The 18,664-nt window shown below is 39.7% G+C and overlaps 1 pseudogene; it reads left to right on the top strand.

Annotated features, from left to right (window-relative positions):
• LOC136522529 (ABC transporter G family member 1-like) overlaps positions 1-10,609 on the top strand; it is a 48,863-nt pseudogene extending 38,254 nt beyond the window's left edge.
• The last annotated feature ends 8,055 nt before the right edge of the window (positions 10,610-18,664 follow it).

Below are 18,664 nucleotides of genomic sequence, written 5' to 3'. Positions count from 1 at the left end.
TGAATGTGTCGCCACGAATTGAAAAAGGATACAGTGGTTAGGGCATGTATGGATTTTTTCAACCCTCATTGTCAATGGACTTATAACCTTCTTTGCTTGGTATGTGTTGGCTGGAGCTGAGTTTGGCTTGGGCAGGAACCATGACAGGAGACGCAATAGATCATTGAAACTATAGTCTGACCAGCCGTACTTAGCCTCCAGGATGAGTAGCTCAAGCACAAAATGTAGCACTGTCTAGTGTGTCAGACAACCCTTGTCAACACCATACACAGTCTCCTTCGATGCTTTTTCACCCTTTACAAATTTTCTAGACCTTTCGGGCTATTTAGTAAAATCTCTAGCCTAAGGGCCCGAATCATGTCCTCCAAATCATTAAAATCATCTTCATCCCCGATACGTGCTCCGTCATCATTATTGGCACCACCTTCATCGTTACCATCCCAACCACCAACATCACCACCTTGTTCATTGTCAAACTCGGGATCCATTCGTGCATCAAGCTCTACTGAATATTGGGATAGGGATTCTATGGTTTTGTCGTCGTATTCCTCCTCATCGTCGTTAACAACAACCGTTTCACCATTATGAATCCACACTATGTAGTCCTCAACAAATCCTCGCATAATCAAATGTGATCTGATAATAGTCACATCTGTCCATGCCATACAGTTCTTATAATCTTTACAGAGATAAATAATTGTATCCTTATTCTCTGTCAACGTCGTTGCATGCTTATCTACGGCCTCAATAAATATATCCACCCCTTCATGAAAACCTGCCTTGAACCTTAACGAACCATAAATCCAAGAGTTTATGTACTCCATCTTTTACAATAACAACCAAAGAAAATACATTAAAGGACTACTTATTCATATATATATATATAAATCAAATTAATAATTACTTGAGAATAATTATATATACTTCAGATATATATAAATATAAATCAAATATAATTACATGAAGCATATCAAACACACCATGGTAGAGGATAATTAATTAATGGCCTATTTATCTATAAATAATTAAAAATACATATTTGTTGATTACAATAAACAATTTTAAAGACAACAATTAGCAACAATTAATATTTTACCCAATATCTTTCAAGCAAACCCTAGTCCAATTTTATCAAACTTAAATTTACAAAAATAAAATTAATAAAAAAAACCAAACCCTAAATCTAGATCTAAATGCACATGAAACATCCATAAAACTAACTAATTGTTCACTAAAATCAAGAAACATCGATCAAATAAGGGTATGATCTTATTCCCATACCTAATTTACCCTAGTACATTCAAAACTTGGGTCTAATTTGCTTCATAAGTAGCTCAAGCACCATAGAAGAGAGAGAAAACAAAACTCTAATTACTCACTAACCAACCATTAAAACTTAAAAAAAAGTTTGAAATAGTATTTCCTTACCTTCAACAACCTCTCAACCAAAGAATTTGAAACCAAAACCTCTCTTTTAGTAGAGCAATTTTTGGGAGGTGCCCAAAGCCTCCCAAGTCTTTTTTCTCGAGTAAGAGTGAGAGACCCGTGGAGGAAGAAGAGGACTGCAGACTTTTATACGTGGAGCATTTATAGGGGCGGCTGGTGATTGAGCCGGCCCTAAAAATCGCAATAGTGGGTGCGGCTGGTGAGTGAGTCGCCCATACAAATTGACCCATTTGTAGGGGCGGCTCGTATCACCAGCCACTTTTACTGTACTATTTGTAAGGGCGGTTGGTCTTGTGGGTCCTGAGCACGTCCACTGTAGGGGCGGCTTTATCACTAGCCGCACCTAAAAAAATATCTCGTTGGTACAAACTTTTTCTATAGTAGTGTTTTTTTTTGTTTCATTTCATGAGTTTAAGTTTATACTCTTTTACTCTTGTTTCAGTAAAATTACCGGTAGGAGCTTTAACCCCTCCTGTTTCCTTAAAAAAATAGGTCGAGTAATACTAAATGAGGCTGCATTTAGTTCGCGAAATAAAAAATTTTGGATGTCACATAGGATGTTTCGGAGATATCGGAAGGGGTTTTCGGATACTAATAAAAAAAACTAATTACATAGCTTGCCTGGAAACTGCGAGACGAATTTATTAAGCCTAATTAATTCATCGTTCGTTAGCGCATGTTAGTTACTGTAGCACTTATGGCTAATCATAGACTAATTAGTCTTAAAACATTCATCTCGCGATTTCCAACAAAACTGTGCAATTAGTTTTTTTCGTTTATATTTAATATTCTATGCATGTGCCGTAAGATTTGATTTAATAGTTTAGGATGAAAATTTTTGAAAACTAAACCAGGCCTCAATGATTCAATTCAGGCGTACGTGACGCAAGAGAACGTGCTGATGGCCACGCTCACGGTGCGTGAGGCTATCTACTACTCATCTCAAATCCAACTGCCGGACACCCATGCCACTTGCCAAGAAGCTCGCCCTCGCCGACGAGACTATCCAGGAGATGGGGCCCACCAGCGCACTGGACACACGCATCGGCGGCCGCGAAACCAAGGGCATCAGCGGCGGGCAGCCCTTCGGCTGAGCATCTGCCTGGAGATCCTCACGCGGCCGCGGCTGCTATTCCTCGACGAGCCCAGTAGCGGGCTCGACAGCGCCGCCTCGTTCCACGTGATGAACCGCATCGCCAACCTCGCCGTCAGGGAGGGCATGACCATCATTGCCGTCGTGCACCAGCCATGTAGCGAGGTGTTCGAGCTCTTCCATGGCCTCTGCTTGCTCGCCTCCGGACAGACCATCTACTTTGGCCCGGCCGCCGATGCCGCTGAGGTAATTGTTGTCATCTTTCTTTACTTTCTATTAACTATGAGAGACAAAAATGTTTATTTATAGCTTTCTAACAACTTTCATTTACAAATTACAATACATTATATTTGCAGTTCTTCACATCAAACGGCTACCCTTGCCCACCAATGAGAAATCCCTCAGATCATTTCTTGAGGACAATCAACAGAGATTTTGAATTGGTATATAAGATTTTATCTGATCATGCCCTTATTCTCCAATAGTTAATCAAAGCAAACATGGAAAGACATATTTGGATTAGATTCAAATACTTGTCAATGTAGGTTCTTACTATAGCTATTGTCGTAGATTACAGAGAGATCATTTCATTTCATGGAAGTATCCTTTTAACACAGTAATAACATACAGGAAAATGAAGAAAGAGCAGTATTCAAGCCATCTGCAGCAGACGAAGCAATAACAATTTTGATGAATGTCTATAAATCCTCCAATATATTAGAAGATGCCAAAAAGGAAATGCATGACATAAATGAAATGGTTAGTATATATACTCACGTTTTCTGACTATTGTGTAATCTTGCATGGAGATGACATATAAGATATTATTTTGGTTTGCTAACCTATAGGGTGGATTGATGATCAGAAGAAACCAAGCCAGTTTCCTGACCAAGGTGTTTGTACTCACCAAAAGATCATTTGTAAACATGTACAGAGATGTTGGATACTACTGGTTGAGACTTGGCATATATATTTCCTTAAGTCTATGCCTTGGTTCCATATATTACAATTTTGGCTATGGATATGATTCTATTCGCGTAAGTTGATTAAATATTGTGTAAGTAGTCTAAGATATGAAGTAGGCTAGTTGTGAAAGTTGTTAATGTTATTGATTCTATTGTTTCAGTCTAGATCATCAATGCTAATGTTCACCGGTGGTCTTCTAACCTTGATGGCAATTGGCGGATTCCCTTCCTTTGTGGAGGAAATGAAGGTATCACCCTTTTATTTTTAATTATATACATATATGGTACTAATTTGGGAAAAACTTAATGAGAAGATACTTATGATCATGAGGCCAAGATGTGTTACTAGGAGATCTAGTAAAATATAACCTCATTAGCTTATCTTGATCATGAGGTGACATGTAAAAGAACGTTGTAGCACCCGGTTTTAAGAACAAAATCAGATACACACCATATGTGAGCCTAGGAAGTTAAATCTCACATATAGCTACAAATAAGGGTAATATCAATAGACAATGCTTAAATACATAACGTATTAGTATAAAGAATATAACCTCAGAGTATAGATAGCGTAAAGACAACTCCGATCTTCAGGCGAAGACTCTAAATCCACAGGGACAACTGACTGGTTGATCACAAGCCTAATTCCTGCAAACTCTAGTAATCTGGTACCCATCCAGGATTTTTATCCAAATAATTGAAAATAAAGCAAGCGTAAGTATATGTCCTACTCAACAAATATAACATGAGGTTCGTGAGGCTCAAAAGGCTGACACTGGTTTAACTGCGATTAGCTTTTAATGAGTCATGATTTTAGCAATTGAGTAGCAACAAGTTCACCTCAAGCCCATAAACACATGATCAGTTAAGCATGAATAATGAATATCATAAACAGTAATCATTAATGAGCATCTTCATCATCAGTATTCATCATCATTAACCATTAGTGATCATCTATTCCATAAATGTTCTAAGGCCGCTCGTGACCGTGAGCACGACTGATATACCAGTTTTACACTCTGCAGAGGTTGTACACTTTCACAGTGAGTCGTGATTTACCCTTTTGCCCGAGGTGATCAGCCTCTTGACCCACTACCAAGGAAGGCCGGCAGGGTTCACTATGAAGCTTTTCAGAGGTTCGTCTAACAAGTTAGGGCCGCTAGGTTTCTATGGCCTGTGAATGTAGGGCTCTCCTTCCGACAGGTACAATGACGCGTAGCCTATACACTGACGGACAGAGGCCGCACTATATCCAACCCGGAACACACCCCTCTTGCGTCATAAAGGTAACCACTAACAAGCTAGAAAAGGTCCTTATACTGAGCTAAAGCCAGAACCATGTAGCCCTCACAGCTGTACTGTAAGTCTTGGATGATCACTTACAGATAAGTCCTTAGGGAGAGAAATCTAGAGCACCATAAAAACAGCCCAATGCTCTAGCCCCCTTGTTCCATGTTGCTAAAAAGCATCTTTTAGTGTTTATTGCATATACCATTAGTCAAGTTACAAGATCATGGTTGTAGTTGAGCACTAGCATCATACTACCCAATGCAGTACCCCATAGGAGTCAAGGTATAAGTACAAAAGACTAGGATATCCTTAGTGGTAGTCAAGGTAGACACATGCAGTATGAATTAAATGATTAACAGTGAATAGGCAACAAGGATGGTCACATGCTATACTTGCCTTAAAACACCGATCCTTCGGTGAGCTTTAATCTTCAACACACTCCTTTTTTTTCTTGGTCACCACGTATATCTCACTGACTGGACGTAATCATAAAACACCACACAGGCATCTATACAATCATACACGAAGCAAATAATAGATCTAAATTAGAATAATACACCAAACATCAAATTAAGATGAAAAGTTTGTAAAACGAATCTACGTCTTACTATGAATACACAGACGTGAAAAGCACGCTAATCGGAGCTACGGTTAAAAAGATACAACTACCGAAAGATTTACTTTACACACAAAAAAGAAAACTATAGGCTTCATTTATTTAACTATATAAAAGCTTATATAAATTGGATTAAATCAAATTTAGATTTAAGTTATAAAACTAAAGTAAAATAAATCATATCTTATTTACAAAACCCAGTTGCATAATTATTAATCAAGATATGATTTAAACCATGAAATTTTAGAAATAGTAATATGGTAACCACTGTTGCTAACACGTAGACCTCGTCGCTATGAATCTAACGCAACTTGAATGGGTCAAAACGGATCTAAAACGCAGAAGATATGAAATAAACAAGATTTCTTTTAGTCTAATATTAGATTAAATCTAATCACAAATTTTAAAAGTTAAAAACATACTGAACAGTAGTATAAACACGTAGATTATGAAATTACGAACCTAACGCAAGTTGAACGGATCAAATCGGAGTTAAAACGGAGAAGTTATGGCTAAAACAAAATTAGTGGCAATTCTGTAAATAGTTGAAAACGTATTTTGGATCTAAACCAACAAAACTACGCTTTTAAAAGAAGAAGACGAAGTCTGGGAAAACATTTTGGATGGCGGTCTTACCTAGGGGTACCTCGGCGGCGTAGGAGGAGCAAGACGACAACGGCAACGACGACGACGGCGACAGCAACGGCGAGAGAAAGAGGAGAAAAATATAATTTACTACACGAGGGATTTCCCAAACTAGGGGCTCCCTATATGGTAGTTTTGGTGTGCTTTGCCCAAGAGGTTGGTTGATATATATATAGGAAGAAAAACCCCCCACATCCACGTCAACTAGTGATATGGTACTAATTGATGTTACCCCCTCCACATTTACTAATGGGCCTAAATAAACATTAAAGCCCATTAGTAAATAAATGCACGGGCCTTTAGGATTTATTAGGATTATTGCACATGGGCTTTGAGCATTGGGAAAAATGAGAGATTTATTATTTTCAGAATTAATTAATTTCGTGGATAAAATAATTCTAGAAAAGTCTAGAATTGATATTTAAGCCACGAAAAATATGCCGAGACCTCCGAAAATTTGGGGAAAATTCCTAGAGACACTTTGGAACATGATGAACCCAAATAAAGTATTTGGAGCTCATAAAAATATTGTTGGGAACTTGGAACATAAAGATTAAGGTGAAGGAGGTAGGAATTAAATTCCAGAAAGAAGCTGAAAAATTCCTAGAGATAGATATTCGTCTCCTAAACGTAAAAAAACACACATTTTGCATATAGAAACACGAGGTGCGACCGGCATGAATGCAACAAACATGTTTCTACCTTATGATAAATTTTAATTAATGAAAAATTTTATTTTCCTATGTTTTCATATGTAAAAAAATTCACAAATAAATCATTTTAACTCTATTTTCAAAAGTGGCAAATTTTAGGGTGTTACAAACGTGAACCGCATGGTGACTCTGTATTCTCGAAGTTATTGAATGTCAATCAGGAATAGCAAACTGTTGGTTAATCATCTATTTTGTTGCTATCTATCTAGATTTTTCCTATAGCTCAATGTTTTGTTAATTATGAAATAGACCTGACAAATAAAATATTGACTCAAATGAACTCGAGGTTGCAAAGCATAAACATTTAACAATACAGTTGCAGTGAAATTAACCCACTCAAAATATCTAAAATATAATTATAAAAAATAACAATAATTGCTAATTTATATGCACTACTTGTTTTACGTAACATTATATGTGTGTGTGTGTTCAACTGTATACTTCTTTTCACAACGTTGGAAAACCATACTGTAACTAGCTACACTAGAATTCAATAACATGTTATCCATATCTCCATTGTTGTTACTATATGCTCAATTCTCATTTTCTAGCTGATATTTGTAGCCTTTTTTTTTTGTGAACTGAAACCGTGGGGCAAAGAGCCCCCTGGCGGCAATATATATTAAAAGAGAGAAAGATCCGAAGGATCCAAAAGAAGGTTACAAGGCTAACGAAAAGTTAACCAGCCAACAAAAGGGAAAAAAGAGAGGAAAAAAGTCTGAAAGAAAGAAAATTACAAACCGTCCAACCACAACCGGATAGCAGAGTGAAGATTGGGCTTAATCCTGTACAGATGGAGTTCGATCTCTTGTTTGAAACTGCTTTTCCAAGAAAGTACACTAGGCACCTTTCCATTGAAAATAGCTGCATTCCTTTCATTCCATATGCACCAAGCAGCCACCATGAATACCTCCATGAAAAAAGGGAAAGGAAAAGCATTCTTGGCCAGTATGATCTTGTGATGTACCTGAACTTCATCATTCCATACTATGCCAAGAATGAACTACCGAGCAGCAGCACATGGACAATCAAAGAAGAGATGTTCCAGTGTTTCTTCCATATTACCTCGGCACATGACACAGCTATAATCTTCTAGAAATTTCTTTCTTCTCCTTAGAATATTCCTGGTGTTCAATCTGTCATTCAGGAGGAGCCATGCAAAAAATTTTATTCTTGGGACACACTTGAATTTCCAGATCCAAAGCATGGTAATTGGAGGTTGAATGGACTTAAAATGATGCTGATAGAATTTACTGGCAGAATAGTTTTTATGACCCCAGATGAAAGTCCAAACATCCTTCTCTCCATTATCATCATTGCTTAGTTCAAGCAAATTTCCTTCTAGTTGCATCATCTCATTGTATGCCTGCCTTGTCATAGGGATCCTGAAGAGATCCACTAAATTGCCCCTTTCTCTAACACTTTTCAGAGAGATTATTGGCTCCTTAGCAAAAGAGTGAAGATTAGGATATTTCCTTGAAAAGACTGTGTCAAGAATGATATCATCCCAGAAACTGATTGTGTCCCCGACATATGGCTCACACTTGGCAATGCCTCTGAATTGCTGGCTAAGTCTGAGGATATCCTTCCACCAAAAGGATCCTTTTTCCCTTCTTAGGTGTGGTACACCTTCAGGATAGTATCTGTTCCAGATAAGCTTGACCCACTGAATCTCTCTTTTCTGATAGAATTTATCCAATTGTTTTAGTAACAAAGCATCATTCTGCAGCTGCAAATTGACTACTCCCAGTCCACCTTTCTCCTTGGGTTTCATAACTAATTTCCATGCAGCCAAGTTATATCCTTTCCTCCTGAAATCACTGCCTCTCCAAAGGCAATCTTTTCTATACTTATCAATGGCTTCCACCACTGCCACAGGGATCTTCAGTGAGCACATATAGTATGTTGGCAAAGAGGAAAGAACTGAGTTTACTAGCTGCAGCCTACCAGCATAAGACAGGAATTGTGCACTTGCAGAGAGCCTCCTCTCCACTCTACAAATCAGAGGTGCATAGTCCTTGACCTGTGGCTTGGTGAGTCCCAAAGGAAGCCCAAGGTAGGTAAATGGAAAGCTGCCAACTGTACATCCAAATATACAGGCCAAGTCAGTGGCCTTTCCACTTTCCATATTGATTGGTACTAAACATGATTTGTGACAATTTACTCTCAGGCCAGTTGATAGAGTGAAATTCTGTAATAATCCTTTGAGAGTTGCTAGCTGCTGTTCATCCCCAGGCATTACAATAATTGTGTCATCTGCGTACTGGATTACTGGGAAAGCCATGTCACTGTTTCGAGGGAAAGGAGCAGAAAGAGCTCCTTGTGCATATGCATCATTAATCACACTTTGCAAAAGATCAGCTGCCACTGCAAATAAAAGAGGAGAGAGAGGGTCACCTTGCCTAACCCCTCTCTTACATTTGAAGTCCTTCCCTGCAACTCCATTGAGCAAAACCGAGGAAGTGGCTGTGGAGAGAATGTCAGCAACCCATGAGATCCATTTCTGTGTAAAGCCCTTTGCAGCTAGCATTGTAAGGATGACTGAGTGTTCAACCATATCGAAGGCTTTTTCAAAATCTAACTTCAGTATGATGATCTCTCTTCTAGAGTGATGACATTGATGTAGATATTCAAAAGTCCACCCTAAACAGTCCTGTATTGACTTTCCCTTGATGAAGCCATATTGGTTTTCATGGACCACTTTTGGCATTTCTCTCTGCAATCTGTTGGCCAAAATTTTTGTGATGATCTTCATGGAGGTGTTGAGCAAGGATATGGGTCTAAAATCATTCACAGTTTCTGGGTTATCCTTCTTGGGCACTAGAGTGATATAGGAATGGTTGATACTTTTGAGGTCAGCTATATGGTCATAAAAATCAGTACATAGCTTATATAAGTCATCTCTAATAATGTGCCAGGTTTTCTTTACAAAAAAACCATTGAATCCATCAGGTCCAGGGGCTTTGTCATTTGGGAAATCCACCACAATAGAGTCAATCTCAATAATATGAGGTCAAACACATGTCTATGCCCAACAAAAAAATGCAATGGCACAATCAGTTTATATCACCATGAGTTGGTATACCATTTACAATAGAATAAATATAGTTTTCAAGTAGTCTGTTTTAGAAATTTCTTATGTCTCATGCATTAGGTGAAGAATTCATGAATTTAGAGATGTACACAATAAAACTAAATTGTGCTCCTCTAACTTGTGGCTTTGTTTCTGGTCCCTAGATATTCAGGAGAGAGAGAGGCTAAACGGCATTATGGTGTGTCAGCATTTGTGATCTCCAATTGGCTATCAGCCACACCATATCTTGCCCTTATTGCTATACTACCTGGTGCAATTGCCTACTATCTGTCTGGTCTAAAGAGAGGAGTAGAACATTTCGTGTATTTTACGCTAGTCCTTTGTTCATCCACGACGCTAGTTGAAGGCCTTCTGATGACCGTAGCTGCTATTGTGCCAGATTTTCTAATGGGCATCATCACAGGTGCTGGAATACAAGGTATCATGATGCTTACCTGCGGATTTTTCCAAATATCTAGTAAACTGCCAAAGATAGTTTGGAAGTACCCAATGTTCTACATCTCTTTCCACAAGTATGCACTCCAGGGATTTTACAAGAATGAGTTCTTTGGTTTGGTTCTCCAAAATAACCCAGGAGTAGGAGACAGAACAATAACTGGTGAGCAAGTGATCAGTACCTTATTTGAAACAGAAATGGGCCACTCAAAATGGGTGGACTTTGCAGTGCTATGTGGAATGATTGTAGCATATAGGCTACTATTTATATTGATTATTAAGGTTGTGGATAAGCTAAAGCCCATAGTTTAGGGTGAAATGTTTAGATGTCCTACTCAATGTATTTGTGGCATGCAAAACCCATGTACCCGCCTTTAATATCTTTATGCAGGAAATGTTGTAAGTTGATAAAGGGTGCTATTGAAGACAAAACATTTACAAGATTAACTCTAATATTTTAGATCTATGATTGTGTATTGAATCTAGACTAATGTATGTGAGAGGAAAGCATGAGTGACAAATATATGTTAAAAAGATGTGAAGTGAAGACATTTTGTTAAAACAAAAGGTAGCTTTATAATTTGACATCTAAAGGAGCATATATTCTCCACAACACAAAATGTTTCCTATGCTCTAGAAGCTATGTGACTTCATGGATTATCTGATTCTCCTCCTTCAGAGGGGTCATTAATTAGCTATTTGGCACACATCATGTGCCATCTATTAGTCAATGTTTAGCTAGCTTATTATATAGATATTTCACAGATGATAATGCTGTACCACTTTAGGGACATAACAGCCATCAGCACTAGTGTGGGAGTTTGGTACGTGTTATTGTACTGATTTTGGGACATCTCGGCATTATGAACATTGAGAAGCCCGCATATATGACCGGATCCGAGATTGGGCTGCAAATTGATGTTGTTCATATGTTGTGATGTCCTACTGCTGTTTTTGGTACAGCTCGTTTATTTTATTTGCAGCAGTAGCAATAATTGCTTCATTTGGGAGCTTAACTGTCTTATTGATTATTAGTAAGCTTACTGTTCGTGTGTTGGGAGAGGCTTGAGTTATCTTTATTTTTATTTTTTATTTTTGAATCTGTTTTACGCACTGTTTTGGGAGAGCGATTTTGATGGGCAAATCCGTCACCTTGCTATGTGTTATTGGAGCAACGCCTAACATCGCGGAGTGAACAACATCACAATGCACGCTCTTGGTTACCCGGCTATAGTCATGGCGAGGATGATCAAGCGTAGCATTTAGGCCCAAGGTTGCTAGCTGTTTATCTGTTTTCTTATCCGATGTGTTTAGTAATGCATTCATGGTGTTGTATAGAAGAGTGTTCGGCTGGCATTAAATTGCTACTGTAGCAGCTGGAAAACACTGTTTATGCTGGAATTTGGTGAAAGAAAAACACTGCTCCGGCTGGAAAAAAAGGCCAGCCGAAGCTGACCAGCCGAACACGCTGTAGGTTGGCAAGACCAACCCTGATTATATGAACAACTGGATCCTATCACGATCTACGATGAATAATCGGGCCGAGCATGCGCCAACTATGGCCTACTCGAGCCATTTGCTTATTTGACATACTTGGTTTAATTGGAGATACGGCCTGTTCGCTGGTTGGTTTCTGGGCTGGTTTAGACTGACTAGTACTGGTTTGTTGTGAGAGAAAAACACTGTTGGCTGGCTGGTTTGGGCTGGCTGAAACCAACAAGCGAACAGGCTGATAGGCATACAAGCACAATAGTGCCCTTTTATAAAATTATGGTTTTGTTCATGCTACCGAGTTCATGAAGGTCTGGTTGGGCAAGGTCAACCTTGGTAGTGCTAGTCCATGAGATTCCCCAAGTCAACTGTCGATAATGAACCCTCTAGCCTCATTTAGAACCTTTCCGTGTCAACATTCTTTTGCATTTTTTTTTCATCAAAGCATTCTCTTTTTCCACTTGTGATAGAATTCATTCTGCTGTATTCAAGCCCCATGGTTAGAAGTTTGTAGGGTAATCTCATTTGTGTGCTAACAAGTTGGTGTAACCAAATCACATCTATTTTCTTAAATAGGGAAATACTGCCAAAACCATTGCCGCAATAAGTAGTTCTGTGGTCATTAGAGAGCAGACGAGTACCAAATCTTATGAATGAGTGCTCTTTTTTTTTACATAAAGGATAGTTTATATTCGGCTTCATCTACCTCAGAGTAGAATCAGGCCAATTATTATAAAGCTCGGTACAGCGACCAGCACACAACCCACACGGATCACAAGCTTACAAGTAGACACTAGGACAACAAAGCAGGAAGTAAAGTTCAGCCTAATGAAGACCAATAAACCTAGTCGATAACCATCCATTGGAATTAAAGAAGTGCAACGCTGATGTCTCCAGATGCTGCCCAATAAGAATCAGCTAATCCCGTAGATCATTACGCCGCTGCAGCCTTGCGCATTGCCATAGCCAATGGGTTCCCCTGAATAGCACCTGCAAAAAAGTTTTCGGTCTGCATTTGTCAAAAACTACTTCGTTTCTTGTTAACCAGATTGTCCAACATAAAGCTGACGCTGCAGTTAATAACAATGAATTATGTATGTTACCACCCGCCTTAGACCAATTAACAAATAAATCATGTATACTGAGGGGGTGATAACCCAAACATTAAGTGTACAGCACGCCACAAGAACTTAGCATAATAACATTGGAAAAAAAAAGGTGTTAAATAGTTTCTGGATGGTGACAAAAGCAACATTTCGTATCACCATTCCAGCTTCGTCGTGCAAGATTGTCCTTGGTTAAGATCACATCTCTTATTAAATACCACAAGAATATTTTTATTCTTGAAGGAATTTTGATCTGCCATAAATCCTGTGACACTCTGACCCTATTGTTAATTAGTGCAGCATGCATAGATTTAACAGAAAATGTTCCAGATGAATGTAATGTCCAAACAAACACATCCCTTTCCCCCTGTAAGTTCACATCTTATAACGAGGCAACAATTCTATGCCAATCCCTTAGATTTCTACCCTCTAAATTCCGGCGAAAGGAAATGTTCAGCGGAATTATGCAAGTACAGTTGCCATAGAATTCTGCTTTCTTCTCACAATATTGAACAACGAGGGAAATTTATTTTTTAATGGTTGATTTCCCAACCAGGTGTCCATCCAAAAACGAGTTTGTGACCCGTCTTTTACTTTGAATGAACCAAAAGTCATGAAACTATCTTTTACATTCATCAGTCCTTTCCAGAAGTGAGAGTCAGTGGGCCTTTTGGTACAACTCCCTATAGTTTTATCTTTTATATATTTATTTCTCAATAATTCTTGCCACATGCCATCCTCATTTAATAGCATGAAGAGCCATTTACTCATCAGGCATTTGTTTTGTAAATACAAATTATGTATGCCTAAACCACCCTGTATTTTTGGTTGGCACATAATTTCCCATTTGGCCAGTCTATATTTTCGCTTGTGATGGTCGCTTTGCCAATAGAATCTTGATCTAAAGCAGTCGATCTTTTCTAATACTCCTTTTGGGAGTTCAAAGAAAGACATCAAACATCAATAAGCTAGAGAGCACCGAGTTTATTAAGACCAAGCGACCTCCTAAAGAAAGCATCTTACCTTTCCATCCGCTAAGCTTGTTTTCAATTCTGTTCTCTATTGACTGCCAATCTTTATTACTCAGTTTCCTAGTGTGCATAGGTAAACCAAGGTACCGAAAGGGAAACTTACCCACCCCACACCCAAACAACTGCGAATAGAAAACCTCATGCTCTTTTGCTTTACCAAAACAAAATATTTTGCTTTTATAAAAATTAATTTTGAGCCCTGAAAGTTGCTCAAACATGCTTAGTATCAATTTCATGTTTACCGCCTTCTCAACATCATGGCTCATAAAGATCACTGTGTCATCCGCATATTGTAGAATAGACAAACCATCTTGGACAAGATGAGGAATGACCCCTTCTATCTGGCCTGCTTCCTTGGCCTAGCAATTAGTATAGCCAACATGTCTGCCACTATATTAAATAGTATTGGAGACATTGGGTCACCTTGCCTTAGGCCTTTTTTTGTCTGGAAATAGGAACCAAGTTTCACTTTAATGTTTACATTTCCTCCCTGTGTAAACTGCTGTACCCAAGAACACCACTTCTAAGAGAATCCTTTCATCACTAAGGTTTGTTGTAAAAAGTTCCATTTTACTTTATCATAAGCCTTTTCAAAATCTATTTTAAAGATTATTCCATCTTGCTTTTTCGAGTGGAGTTCATGAATCGTTTAATGGAGAATTACTGCGCCCTCCATGATGTTTCTTCCTAGGAGGAAAGTAGTTTGTGTTGGTCTAATGATCTTCTGGGCAACAGTAGACAGTCTATTAGTCGCAACTTTGGTAAAGATCTTAAAAGAAACATTCAACAAACAGATCGGTCTATATTGTTGAATGACTTTCGCATCTTTCTTCTTTGGTAACAGAATTATAGTACCAAAGTTGAGACTATTTAAAGGCAGAGTTCCCTCATGAAATTCCATAAAGAGAGCCATTAGATCGTCTTTTATTAAATCCCAGAAGACCTGATAGAACTCAGGTGGAAAGCTATCCGGTCCTAGTGCCTTATTGTGTTCCATCTGGAACGCCGCTGCTCTGACCTCAGACTCAGAAAACACATCAGTTAGAAACTCATTTTCTAGATTAGAGACTTGAGGTATGTCTTGGACCTGGTGCTCCTCCAACATTATAGAAGAGCTCTCCGGGGGACCAAACAGGTTTTTATAATAGTTGGTAATATGTTGTTTAGTTGAGCATCACCTTCTATTATATTGTTGCCATCCTCCAATTGGAAAATACGAGTTTTTCGATGCCTACCATTAGCCAACAGATGATAATATTTAGTATTAGCATCACCCTCCAGTAGATGTTTTACCTTTGCCCTTTGGTACCATTTAATTTCCTCTTCACGCAGCAGTTCAGTCAATCTCTCATTTAACACATGTTTAAGATTTAGTTCCATCTGATTAAGCAAAGATATTTCTGCCTTCTTGTCTAGCTCATCGAGTTTGTCTAACAGTTCTTTTTTTCCTTCTTATAAGCCCCACTCACATTTTTTGCCCAGCCTCTGAGGTACTGGCGAAGTCTCCTGATCTTCGCCTGCCACCTCTCTAATGGGCTGCCCTCCACAATCACACTAAGCCAAACATCTCGCACCACGTCACAAAAACCATCCCTAAGCAACCAACCCAATTCAAATTTGAATTGGGGTTGGTAAGCCAAAGATGGACTATTTGTGCTAAATAACAGTGGAGTGTGGTCAGAAATGTCTCTGCTCAAAGCAACCACAGTTGAAAGCGGATACTTAGACTCAAAATCCGTACAAACTAGAATCCTATCTAGTTTCTCAAAGGTCTGATTTTGTACGCGATTAGCCCAAGTAAACTTTCTTCCTGTCAACTCTAATTCTCTAAGATTTAGTGTGTCAATGACTACGAATAATGTTAAAACCACCACCTATAACAATAGGTAGGGTGTCTTTTGAACATACTCTAACCAGCTTGGATAAGAATTGCGTTTTTAGATCTAATTGAGCAGGGCCGTAAATCAAGATTAAATTAAATTTAAAATCAACCTCCTTGTGTCTCAACTTGAACCGAATAAAAAATCCCCTTCTTCTATCTGACCAATGTCAAAAATTAAAGGGTTTATACCTAACATCATACCACCGGACCGACCCCTTGGAGCCATGCAATGCCAAAGAAAATCTCTGCCAGCGCAGATATTATTCAAAGTTGATTGCGGAAAATTGGCTCTCCCGGTCTCCGATAAAGCAATGAAATCTAGGTTCTTTTCTTTTGTCAAGTCAGATAGAAATCTATACTTTTTATGGTCAGCAAAACCATTGCAATTCCAAAAAATTCCTTTCATTTGGATTGACTTTTAGCTTTTTTCATTAATTTTGGACCTAGATTTTTTGTAATGTGATAAAGGGGTCTGTAGACACAAAGGATCACAGCCCCTATCACCTAGGTCTTCAGTAATCTCCGCACAAATGAGGTTTAAAGCATCTAAATCCATATTTTCCTCTAAAGAGCAAACAGATGAGACATCATCTGCTAGGTTCTTGCTAGAATCTTCTAAATTAAAAAACTCAGATAGTCTATGTGACTCCACATCTTTTAAAGATTTTAAAGAATAGGAAACCTCATGCTCATTAACCCGAGTGAAATTCCTAGTGCACTAGTAGAAGCTAGCAAAATAGAATCATCAAGAGCATCAAAAGAAAGTGGTTGTGATTCTTTACCTTTGATTGAAGATGATTCCAAATTTTTGCGTGCTTTTAACTTCATTGCCTTCTCCAACGAGTCTTGCTCTGGAGTAGACGCGTTTCTTTTGCTAGCTCTCACTGGTGACACTGCCCTGCCACTCATTGCCTTAGTTTTTTAAGGAGGCCAAAGTCACTTTTAGACTGCAATAGACTAGCCTTCCATTGTGCAGTACCATTAGGAGTCATCTGAGTCTGAGATAGTAACACAACTGGCTTATTTGCATTTTTCTTTTCCACTGAGACATGTCCTGAAAAGTTCTACTGGAGTACTGCACCTGTACCAGCCCCCATGCTCTGCTGAGTATCAGCGGCCCGTGGTAGGACTGACTGGTTGGTCGTGATATTGCCCAGGTGATGGTCAGTAGGTGTACTAGCGGCCGCCTTGTTCTTGTGCTGTCCACTTGGCGCAACTGAGGCATTGGGCAGCCTATCAGACATTTGACCAGCTGGTGGATCTCCTGTTTTGTTAGCATCATGATCCATGTTTTCCGGTTCCTTCTCCTCTGGGGCTTTGTCCTCGTCCATGGTAGAGTCCATGTCAATGACTTGGGGCTCACCATCAGACATATCCTTCTCAACTCTAAATTGTAGCTCATATACAAAATCCCCAATGACTACATCCACAAGGTTTGGGATTAGGTCAGGATTTAGCACTGCTAGTTTCATTCTTGCTCTGCCATATTTCTTTGTGAATTTCATATCAACAGCCCGAGATACCCCTAAAATTGAGCCAATTGCCTAGATAATAGGAAATTCCCGTAACTCCTTTGGGAGCCCTCTGAACTGCACCCAAACCTTGTCAATCTCATATTTAAAAACATCATTTTCGGCTCCTTTCTCGAACCGAATCTTTCCTTTCACTGTCTTTGTGTCCATTGGGCCCCAATTCACCATGTGGTTGAGCACTTCAGAAGATGGGAAATTAGTGAAAAATGCATCATTGCCTTTCTCTTCAATCACCCAACTATTCCCAGGCAGTAGTTTGTCAAGTTCCACTGCTAACTGGTTAGCAGTAAAAGAACCCTCCAAAACACACGTACCACAACGGATTTGTCATCAGAAGCAATTTTTGGATTCTCAACAACAGGTATGAAATAAAAGCCTAGGCCTTCTACAGCATATCCACAAGGTATAGCAGTAGAGTTCAAATTCTTCAGATTTGGACATATTTTTTTAACATGATCACCAAAGCATAATTCACAACTAAGAACAGCCGTACAAACTGAAATCGTATGCCCTTTAGTGTGGCATCGATAGCAGTAAGGTTTACCCTTGCTTTTTTGAGTTCCTCCTTTCTAGGATAACTCTGGCACATCACTCATAATAATTGCAGAATTGGATCCTGGCGGGGCAGTGTCTATCGCAAGAGTTTCAGCTGATGTCGGTGCTGACTTGTTCAAAGTAGTCGAGGTCGCCTGCTGCGATGACCCCATTGCTGGTGTCGGTTGGGGAGTAGCCCCCTGCGCACCTACTAGCGCCTCCCCCCTGGATCGAGTTTGGGAGAGGGGGTGGACCTGCTAGTTGCTGCGGCATGTGGCTGCCTCCTAGCTCCTGCGATGAAGATGGTTGGTAGCGGGGGCGGCTAGGGTTTGGCCAGCCCCCACGACCTCTGCCTCCGTTGAACCCTCCTCCATTGTTGCCATGTGGACTCCCGCCCTGGCCCCCGCCAAAGCCCTGGTTGAAGTAGCCGAAGCCACCATATCCCTGACCCCGGCCTTGACCACGCGAGGGAAACTGGTCGCGGCCATGGCCCCGTCCGTGTCCTAGGTCAAAACCCGGGTGAAACCCGAGGTTGTACCTCGCCCCCCTTCCTCCTCCACGAGCGCCATGATCACCGCCATGACCTAAACCCTACGCCGCCATCTGTTTGCCTGCTCGCACGATGTCTACGAACAAAGGTCACGATGGCGTCGTATATGTTGCTGGCGGTGGCTTAGTTACGATAGGACTTCTCCTCGTCCCTGTCCTCCTGAATAACGCACACAGTCCCTTCGTGGGCCAAAAAACTTTCCTGACCCGATTTGCACCCGTTCAGCACATCCAGAGAAAGA

The sequence above is a fragment of the Miscanthus floridulus genome, chromosome 18, assembly GCF_019320115.1.
Source record: "Miscanthus floridulus cultivar M001 chromosome 18, ASM1932011v1, whole genome shotgun sequence".
Taxonomy (NCBI): Eukaryota; Viridiplantae; Streptophyta; class Magnoliopsida; order Poales; family Poaceae; genus Miscanthus; species Miscanthus floridulus.
The sequence above is the reverse complement of the archived record's forward strand: the minus strand, read 5'-3'. Positions and strand labels throughout refer to the sequence as shown.